Here is a 12,056-nt window from a genome sequence, read left to right on the forward strand (position 1 = left end):
CTTGAAGAGTCATTTGAAGGTCACGTGAAGGTCACTTCAATTTTTTTAAATGGAATACCCTATATATTTTTATACATTCTTGTAGCTCATTTCGAGAGCTTTCCAAAACACTATAATTAAGTACCTTTCCGTTAAGTACTTTTTGAGTTATGATGCTTGAAATAATTTCTTAATTTTACATAAACCGTAAAATATCTTGTAAAATATTCATTTTTCGATTATCTTACCTTAATACTTTTATGTACAAAATAATGAGAGGAATCAATTGGTGTAAAGAAAACACATAGTTGTTTTTAAGAAAAAATATGGAATTGTTAATTGCAAATTACATATTTTTTCTTCGAAACAACTATGTGTTTTCTTTACACCAATTGATTCCTCTCATTATTTTGTACATAAAACTATTAAGGTAAGGTAATCGAAAAATGAATATTTTACAAGATATTTTACGGTTTATGTAAAATTAAGAAATTATTTCAAGCCTCATAACTCAAAAAGTTCTTAACGAAAATGTACTTAATTATAGTGTTTTGGAAAGCTCTCGAGATGAGCTACAAGAATGTACAAAAACATATAGGATGTTCCATTTAAAAAAATTGAAGTGACCTTCACGTGACCTTCAAATGACTCTTCAAGGTCAAACCAATGATACCATCTTATGGCCCCCTCGAAACCATACAACTTTTGTCTAAAACATTTTTCTCTATCTTGCTTATTTTTCGAGTTATTTGGCTGCCTAAGTTAAAATGGGTCACCCTGTATATACCTTTATTTCAGAATAAAAATTTAAAAATGGAAAGATGTTCGACAAAAATTCAAATGCTTTGAGCATAGGATACCATGCTATATAATCTCTTTCCTGTGCCAAATAAGAGGCGAGTTCCCAAAATACGGAGAATTCAAGTTTCTTCTCTATCGCAAAATGAAACGCATCATTGATGATTTGCGCTCGATTGAGAACATGTATATTACTATATTTTTGAGAATTTAAGTATTGTGCAATTTTTCGCCAATTCGCAATATCATAATTGACGCGATAGTATCCTGTTATAAAATAAATTACTTTTGTTGATTATTAAATACTTTAAAATGATATATATTAATTATAAACATATTTCGTGATGTTAAAAATATTACGAAATTAAATATATTATTATAATTAGAGATATTTGCATCTTCCGTTCTTATTATGTAACATGAAGGCTGTATCAGCAATTCTACATATTACAGCAAGAAATGAAAATTTTAAATATATTGTTAAAATTTCAATATTCTTGCAATATCTTTTGTTATTTCTTATATTATATATATGAAATTTAATACATCTTATGATTATTTTTAATTAAAATTGATATCATATATGATATATATGATATGTTATATATATGTATATACGTGTATATATATATATATATATATATATATATATATATATATATATATATATATATATATACAGGGTGAGCCATTTTAATTAACGCACGCAATTATTTCGGAAACAAAGCATTTTAGAGAAAAATGTTTCAGACAAAAGTTTTATGGTTTCGAGGGGGCCATAAGATGGTATCATTGGTTTGACCTTGAAGAGTTATTTGAAGGTCATGAAGGTCTCCTTCAATTTCTTAAATGGAACCTACTATTTGTCATTGCATATTCTTGTAGCTTATCTCGAGAGCTTTCCAAAACACTATAATTAAGTACCTTTTCGTTTAGTACTTTTTGAGTTATGAGGCTTGAAATAATTTCTTAATTTTACATAAACCGTAAAATATCTTGTAAAATATTCATTTTTCGATTATCTTACCTTAATACTTTTACGTACAAAATAATGAGAGGAATCAACTGGTGCAAAGAAAACACATAGTTGTTTTGAAGAAAAAATATATAATTTGCAATTAACAATTCCATATTTTTTCTTAAAAACAACTATGTGTTTTCTTTACACCAATTGATTCCTCTCATTATTTTGTACATAAAAGTATTAAGATAAGATAATCGAAAAATGAATATTTTACAAGATATTTTACGGTTTATGTAAAATTAAGAAATTATTTCAAGCCTCATAACTCAAAAAGTACTTAACGAAAAGGTACTTAATTATAGTGTTTTGGAAAGCTCTCGAGATAAGCTACAAGAATATGCAATGACAAATAGTAGGTTCCATTTAAGAAATTGAAGGTGACCTTCATGTGACCTTCAAATAACTATTCAAGGTCAAACCAATGATACCATCTTATGGCCCCCTCTAAACCATAAAACTTTTGTCTGAAACATTTTTCTCTAAAATGCTTTGTTTCCGAAATAATTGCGTGCGTAAATTAAAATAGCTCACCCTGTATATTGATTAAACATATTTCGAGATATTTCAGTATTAAATATATTATTATTATTAGAGAAGTTTGCATCTTCTGTTTTTTATTATTTAACATGAAGGCTGTATCAGCAATTCTACATATTACAGCAAGAAATGGAAATTTCAAATATATTGTAAAAATTTCAATATTCTTGCAATATCTTTTGTTATATCTTATATGTATATGAGTTTTAATACATCTTATGATTATTTGTAATTAAAATTTATGTCATATATGATATATATGGTATATTACATACATATATACGTGTGTGTGTGTGTGTGTGTGTGTGTGTGTGTGGGTGTCCCATTTTAAAAGTTCCACCCTCATAACTTTTCAGGATCAACGTTTGAAGGAAAACGACTCGGATAAAAGTTGTAGGGAACAAAGGGTGCTATTTAATAGTGACCTTGGATTCGACATTAAAGGTCATTTCCAAGGTTATTTTAAGGTCAACTTCCGTTTTTTAAATGGGAAGCCCAATTTTTTATTACTTATTCTTGTAGCTTATTTCGAGAGCTTTCCAAAACACTATAATAAAGTATTTCTTCATTCAGTACTTTTCGAGTTATGAGGCTTGAAATCATTTCTTAATTTTACATAAACCATAAAATATCTAGTAAAATATTCATTTTTCGATTATCTTACCTTAATACTTTTATGTACAAAATAATGAGAGGAATCAATTGGTGTAAAGAAAACGCATAATTGTTTTTAAGAAAAAATATGTAATTTGCAATTAACAAACTTAATATACTTGTAAGCATGTACTTAGTATTCCTCTCAAGAACAGAAAGGAAAATATTAGCAGTTGAGGCATAAGCTCGCTCTATCGATGCAACTTCAATATAAGGTACATTATGCCAAGATTTCAATAAAATATCTGATATTTTTGTTTCCAAATAATTGATTATAATTCCAGAATTTTTACTATAAGCCAAACATTCTAATATTTTATCATTTGTTTTCAAGCATTTAGCATGATCGCTGATGTGACTTTCGTCATACAGATTCCAATAATTAGATCTAAACTTCTGCATAAAATCAAACCTTAGCACTCCCTAAAATTTAATAACTATCATTATATTTAGTTAATTCATTATTTACAAGAACAGATATAATGTACGCGCAAATAAACGTTTTCACTAAATAATTTTCTTTCATATTTCTCTAATATTTATGTGACTTCGTAGCATCAATATCATAATAAGTAGATTAACCAATTTCTTATTTGTGTGTGAATAATTGTGTATATATTTTATCATCTAAATAGGTATGGATTTTATATCATTTAATGAATCTTTAACACACATATCGATATATAAAGTATTTCATAAAATTGTGCTAACGTTCGTGAGTGGGTAGAACGCAATAAATTGAACAGAAAGATTCTTTACCATTCTACAATTTTCGTAATAATTATTAAAATATTAATTAAAAATGTGAATAAGCGTGCCTTTCGCGAGACTATATCGTAGGATATGCGCGATAAGTGTGCCAGCGGCGAATGTCGCATAGCAATGAAAAAACTAGAGTCGAGGCACGCGCGATCAAGCTTTACGAGACACTTTGTACATATATTTTAGTCTGTGCATATTGATGTATCGATTGATGTATCGATGTTGATATATAATTTTTATTTTCTTAATTATTATTTTCTTAATTTAAATCTGTGGCGTATCAAATATAGATTTTAAGTATTTTAAACTTTAAATATCAATTTCCTTTATAAAACAAGCATTTACAAGTGGATTAATATATGTATATTAAATTATTATGTGTTGTATAATGTAAAAAGATTATCTTAATATTATATAAATCAGTTTCTCTGCAAAATGTTTGTATATTTTTAACATCGTAAATATTCGAATACTACGAAAGAAAATTAATATAAGAAAGGTAATTGTGTTATATACTGTGTTCTATAATTTCCTAAAACTAATTAAATAATAATTACACAATTGATCAACAATTATCATGTAAATACTAACGTATTATAGAGAAATAACTTGATGAAATATTTAAAATTTATGTGATTGTAGTAAATGTAAAGAAAAAATATATAACAAATATGTAACATAAGCGCCTTTTGAATTTAAATTTCTGAATTTTGATACAAAAAAAATTAAATAATAATGTATAATTAATTTTTTTGTTTAACTCACTACATATATATATTTTTAAAAGAATTCATTATTATGATATGAAATCGTTGTATTATAAAATAGATAATTGATGTAATGGATAATTTCTTTATAAAAAAATGTTATTATATATATATATATACCTTAAATTCAGGATAAAAATTTAAGAATGGAAAGATGTTCGACAAAAATTCAAATGCTTTGAGCATAGGATACCATGCTATATAATCTCTTTCCTGTACCAAATAAGAAGTGATTTCCCAAAATACGGAGAATTGAAGTTTCTTCTCTATCGCAAAATGAAACGCATCATTGATGATTTGCGCTCGATTGAGAACATGTATATTACTATATTTTTGAGAATTTAAGTATTGTGCAATTTTTTGCCAATTCGCAATATCATAACTGACGCGATAGTATCCTGTTATAAAATAAATTACTTTTGTTGATTATTAAATACTTTAAAATGATATATATTAATTATAAACATATTTCGTGATGTTAAAAATATTACGAAATTAAATATATTATTATAATTAGAGATGTTTGCATCTTCCGTTCTTATTATGTAACATGAAGGCTGTATCAGCAATTCTACATATTACAGCAAGAAATGAAAATTTCAAATATATTGTTAAAATTTCAATATTTTTGCAATATTTTTTGTTATATCTTATATTATATATATGAGTTTTAATACATCTTATGATTATTTTTAATTAAAATAGATATCATATATGATATATATGATATATATATATATATATATATGTAAATATAAGTATATGAATACCTGTTACAAACTTCTAGGGTATGTAAAGGGTTCAAAGACTAACTTTTAATAACGGACTTATGTCTGGAAACACACCGTTTGCGAGATACAGACTGGAACTGTTGGTATTAGGAATATTAGTATTAGTAATAATTCTCATAATATCTTTATTTATTTACATTACACTTACAAAAATGGTTAGCAATGTCAAAACAGATGGCTACAATAATTGCTCATAATGACAACGAGAAATACAAATGACGTCTAACATTTTGGAAAGAGTGTACCATGCTTCGCAGGTGCAATGCTTGCATCGAAATTGGTGGTCGTCATTATGAGCAATTATTGTAGTCATCTGTTTTGACATTGCTAAACATTTTTGTAGTGTAATGTAATCAAATAAAGTTATTATGAGAATTATTCTTAATACTGAACATACCAACAGTTCCAGTCTGCAACTCGCAATACATACATACGTATACATACGTATACATACAAATACATACGTATGTATGTATGTATGTATAATAATTGAACAATTCTGACAATTTGGATATGCAATTTAGTGCAAACATAAAATTGGCTTCGTCTACAAAATAATAATTATACAAATATATGTATTTTCATATTGAAATATATATACTTGAAATTATATACAATATAATTGTAAATTTATTATATAATAAATAGGCAATATAGATGTAGATTTATTATTCAGTATTTACCAGCTTGTTGTAAATTGAAAATAATCCATTGATTATTGTCAGAAAAGAAAAATTCAATTTTTGAATGCCATGGTGTTAACAAACTATTCGTCCAAGTTATGATAAAATTGGGATTCGACTCCGTAGCATAAGTAACAGGTATATATAATTGTTTCTCATCTAATTTGTTGTAAAATTGTACCGATACAGTTACATGATAAGTAGAGTAATTTCGCGTCACCTCCAACACGGAAGGATACCTCTGCATAATCCACGAATTTATCGTATTTTTTATATTAAAATCATACTTAAAATTCAATTCAATCATCTTAGATCTCATAGCGTCCCATAAATGATCGGTAGTTGTTGCTTCGGGCTTAATAAGTCTATAAGATTTAACATTATAATAATTTTAACATAATATTAAAATTGATAAATAAATAATAAGAAAAAAGATCATAATTTACACATAATTTATTTTCGTATTCTAATCTATAATGTAACTCTTACAGAGATAGAAATTTATGAAGTTTAATATAATTGTATACACACACACAAGCGCGCGAGCGCGCGTGGAGTGGCGCAAGGGGTGACCTTGGCCCCCCTTCCCGCAACTACCCCACCGGTAGAGGACGCATTGTGAAAAGTTGAATCACAATGAATGTATGCTGTAAGTTGTAAAGCGAAGTCCACCTTGCCTACCAACGGAGCGGTTGAGGGAGGGGGGCCGAAGGCCCCCCCTTGCACCCCGCGCGTCCGCGCGTGTGTGTGTATGTGTGTGTACACATACATTTGTGATATTTTTTTATTGTATTCAATTGTATTAAAAATTCTATATAAATTTAATTTATATTAAGTGTATTTAAAATTATAATTTTTTCATATAACAGCTAAAATAGTAGGTTTATGAAAAAAATATGACTTTTTTTGCATATAACCTTTTTTGTAGAGTTTTTCAGCGGCTTTATTTTTTGCTTAAAAATTTTTTTTCTCAAATCAATATTTTCAGAGATAAAAAGCATTAAAATTGTGAAATTCTTTTACTAATAATTTTTTAACGAACAGCGAGCGACGGCTAAAACCTTTTGGATGTTACTCAGGGCACTGACCTTGACAACATATGTCAAAGTCAAGGTAATCGAGGCGAGCTCCCTTCATTGAAATATTTACCCATTATACTTACTGATTATCCAAATATTTCATGAATCCCTTTGAAAATGCATGAAGTGGTAATGTTCATATTAACATGGGCCATATAATGGATCCTATAATGTTTGAAAGAAAAAGAATTTAGTATATTTAAAATGTCTTTACTGCAATGCGCAATAAAGGTTTGTGAATATATATGTAATTAATAAAATTAAATATATCACACCCAAAGTTTGTGTAATTAAATCTAAGTAAGCAGCTATAAAAGATTGATAAATACAATTCAACGAAAATATTTGTAATAATAGATAAATAGTGAATGATTAAGAATTTGTTAAAAATAATAAATTAGACAATTATAAGGAATCAGTTAATTTTATATTTTATTATGATTTTTTGAAATCTTAGATAAACATGTATAGTTATAATTTAAAAAAAATTACACATTATAGAATTATCCAAAAATTATATAAAAATTTAATTTTAAAGTTAGATATTATTACGTTGTTGCAAATATTATGAAAAAATATATTAAATTTTACAAATGAAGGGCCTTGCACGGTTCTTTTATAGAAATTGAAATTCGAAGAAATTTGAATTTTGATTGAATTTGCTGAATTTTGGAAATATATAGTTTACGTAGGTAATTATGCATAAAAAGAGGCCACCTTCGCACTAATGTCTCATTACTTTGACCGGCTAAAACCTTCAGAATGTTAATCAGGGATAACATCTTCACAACATACGTCAATAACACATTTGTGCGAAGCTGGGCCATTTTTATGCATAATTACCTTTACGTGAAAACACAATAAAAATTTAAAAAAATGTCAAAATAAATGTGATAAGGTTGATGAAGTGATTTCGTCGCTACAAGTCAATTTATTGAAATATCGAAATAAGGCATTATTTCAATATTATTAAAGAACAGTAAATAATATATTAAATAAAGTAAATAATATATTAGAATGTCATAAACAGTTGATCATTTTTATTAATACATTTTACTAATATATTTACATGGAAAAAATGTGTGTGTAGCATCATCGCCGCTGTCATCACCATAACATGATATTTGATATATGATAAAATATAATTAATTAAAAGTATAGTTATTATATAGGTTTTCCCTAAATATTCCTCTTCGGATGGGAGAGAAATACAGCTTCTCTAATTGCTTTAAAAGACTAGCCTCTCAAAATAATTAAACACCTGTTTCATGATTTTTCGTAATTTTTGAACCGTTTCAGAAATATAGGATATGGGAAGTTTATGGACACCCTATATATACATTTACGTACATATTTTCCACGTAAATATAATATCTATGTATTAATAAAAGTGATCAACTGTGTGGGATTCTACTCAATAATACATCATTTAATTCGACATTTGAACGCTTGTAGCGACGAAATGGCTCTATCAAACGATATCGCGGTTAATGTGACTTTTGATTTGCCACAAACTATTTATTTCCAGAGTTTCTGCAAATTTCACCAAACTTCAAAATTCAATTTCCATAAGAATCGTACAGGGTCTTTTGTTTATAAATGACTTTTCTCATTTTCTATGAAATTAACATTCAGAAATTTATAATTATTTAATTGCTTAATTATGCAGTGTTATACGCATACCTTTAATATGAAAAAGAGAAGACTGTATATAATTTTCACGATAGCTTATATTATATTCTATAGTAGATTTTATAACAACATAAGTATTTAGATAGAGTAATTCATGTTGAACTTGAACTACAAACAAATCCATCATCCGGGAATTTGGCAGAGCCTAAAATCAATTCGATATAATCATAACTTATCATAAATAATCAAAAAGAAAAAGTTTTTCGTACATATCAAAATTAGCTTATTATATGCTATTGTTAAGAATAAAGTTTGTATGTGTGTTTGTGTGTGTAAATTTTTCTGCGATAATTTTCATACAAAAACATATACATATTTAGTTCTTGCTAAATTTCTTTCACCGGATTTCTAGAAATTATAGAGACTTGGATTCTTATAATTTCTTATATTTAAGAAATAAAACAGAATATTTGCACAAATATTTAACAATTATTTATATTGCTAAATTATTAATCATTTGATTGCGTATTCAAATAGCGTTAGTAATAAAATAACCTTGCCGATAATGTATGCTTGATAAAATATATTAAATCCTTCGTTTAAATATGTATGAGGCCATAAGTAAGTTGGTCTGAATAGATTTCTAATATATTTTTGTACCATCCCACGTGCAATTAAGCGCGCAATTATCGTTTTATATGCGACAGGATCTAATTCTTCATTATAAGTGATATCTGCTTCTCTAAAAATAATTATACTAATATGTATGAAAAATTTTGGATATTAATATAATTTCTTATATAAATGGATTACAATATAATATGTAATTAAAATAGTTTTTAAAATATACCTATATTTTCAACTATATATATTACCGATAAAAAATGAAACCCAAAGTCTGTTCCATATCATTTTGTAAATCCGGGATTACGACATGATCCACTTTGCTCTCAAATGAAACAGAGGTCCGCGCAAGTTCTCTCCTCCAAATATTCCAATTACGAATGTATACACTAGCGGAAGAAATAACAGTTTTCGCAAATTCTAGATGCGGTTCCGAATGTGGTCTGAACCATATGGATGAACGAATTGTTTTATTATCCGAGAGGATGATCTGATGAAAACCCGATACTAGAAATGCTACACTATCTATGGAGATCAAAGGAGTCTTGTGAAAATATGTCCACATCATAATATCGGACATAAATATAGTAGTTTTTGTCGGCATATTTGACAAAGCTTTGTATTTTGAATGATGCAGTATGAAAATATCAAAAGTACTTCTTAATTCTGGCTTGTCCCAATATGGAAATATTTGCTGTTTTTTCGCTTTGATACCTGTTGCGATTAACCACCTGCCGTATTTTAATGATAAACATTAAATAATGAATAATATTAGATAAGTGTAAGCGTAGAATGCACAAATGTATAATTTGTTTTTGATATTTCATATATTCTTTTACTTACTCTATTTCTTCATCTTTGTTTATGTACGGAATTCCGAAAGATTCCCTTACGATATTAATTGAGATTTCATACTCTATATACAGATCGTATATTCCACGCAACGAGACATCACCGAAATCGAGCACGACAATATTGTTTTTAATAAAATTTCTTGAGATTGCTTCATAAACCGTATCATTAATATTCGTTAATGTCGATACTATTATCCTCGCTGAATCCGGTGCATAAAAACTTATGTATTGTTTTGCATAAGAAATATTTAAAGTGATTATGCATTCGCTATGGAGATAATTATTGTGTAACATTAACTGTATGTCATAATGTATCGGAAGTATATTATCTGATATATTGCTTGATTTGTTATTTAATACACTGCGCACGATTTTCGATTCTTCATCGATTCCTTTGATTTTTGATTCTTCACCATCCATAGGACTCGCTATTGTCACTATGGCAAGGTATATTATACTATTACTTAATAATAGTTTTAAGAATGTCATGTTGAATTTCACTCGGATATCTATAAAAAGAACGTTTCTTCATTAAGAAAAAAAGTATTTGCAAAGAGTATGCAATAAAATCAATTTCTGTGTGAAAAAAGGTACAAGAAAATTTACAAAACACTTTATAAGAAAATACGATTAATTTAAAAAGAAATTAAAATAATACAGTTTAATAAATAAAGGAATGATTAGAAAAGATAAATATAAAAATTATTAAAACGACATATAAAATATGTTTTTCGAATTTGAATATTAGGAGACATGAAGGATGTATTTAGATAATTCCAGTAGGACAAGCACAATAAACATAACTCTTATTTATCTCAATTTAGCTATCTTTAAGATTTCTCCTAGTGCAATTATATATTTCAATGTATATACAGGGTGACCCATTTTAACTTAGGCAGCCAAATAACTCGAAAAATAAGCAAGATAGAGAAAAATGTTTTAGACAAAAGTTGTATGGTTTCGAGGGGGCCATAAGATGGTATCATTGGTTTGATCTTGAAGAGTCATTTGAAGGTCACGTGAAGGTCACTTCAATTTTTTTAAATGGAATACCCTATATATTTTTGTACATTCTTGTAGCTTATTTCGAGTGCTTTCCAAAACACTATAATTAAGTACCTTTCCGTTAAGTACTTTTTGAGTTATGATGCTTGAAATAATTTCTTAATTTTACATAAACCGTAAAATATCTTGTAAAATATTCATTTTTCGATTATCTTACCTTAATACTTTTATGTACAAAATAATGAGAGGAATCAATTGGTGTAAAGAAAACACATAGTTGTTTTTAAGAAAAAATATGGAATTGTTAATTGCAAATTACATATTTTTTCTTCGAAACAACTATGTGTTTTCTTTACACCAATTGATTCCTCTCATTATTTTGTACATAAAACTATTAAGGTAAGGTAATCGAAAAATGAATATTTTACAAGATATTTTACGGTTTATGTAAAATTAAGAAATTATTTCAAGCCTCATAACTCAAAAAGTACTTAACGAAAATGTACTTAATTATAGTGTTTTGGAAAGCTCTCGAGATGAGCTATAAGAATGTACAAAAATATATAGGATGTTCCATTTAAAAAAATTGAAGTGACCTTCACGTGACCTTCAAATGACGCTTCAAGGTCAAACCAATGATACCATCTTATGGCCCCCTCGAAACCATACAACTTTTGTCTAAAACATTTTTCTCTATCTTGCTTATTTTTCGAATTATTTGGCTGCCTAAGTTAAAATGGGTCACCCTGTATACATATATATATATATATATATATATATATATATATATATATATATATATAATATAAGCATTAAAATGTATGGGAAATGAAGGTATATTCTGAACAACGCAATTTTATACATGAT

The 12,056-nt window shown here is 27.2% G+C and overlaps 1 pseudogene; it reads right to left on the reverse strand.

Moving 5' to 3' along the window:
* The window catches only part of LOC145974856 (aminopeptidase N-like), a 30,474-nt pseudogene extending 19,795 nt beyond the window's left edge, over nt 1–10,679 (reverse strand).
* Nucleotides 10,680–12,056: the final 1,377 nt, after the last annotated feature.

The sequence above is a fragment of the Camponotus vicinus genome, unplaced genomic scaffold, assembly GCF_025532165.1.
Source record: "Camponotus vicinus isolate PSW18456_S1 unplaced genomic scaffold, iyCamVici1.0 SCAF_7, whole genome shotgun sequence".
Lineage (NCBI taxonomy): Eukaryota > Metazoa > Arthropoda > Insecta > Hymenoptera > Formicidae > Camponotus > Camponotus vicinus.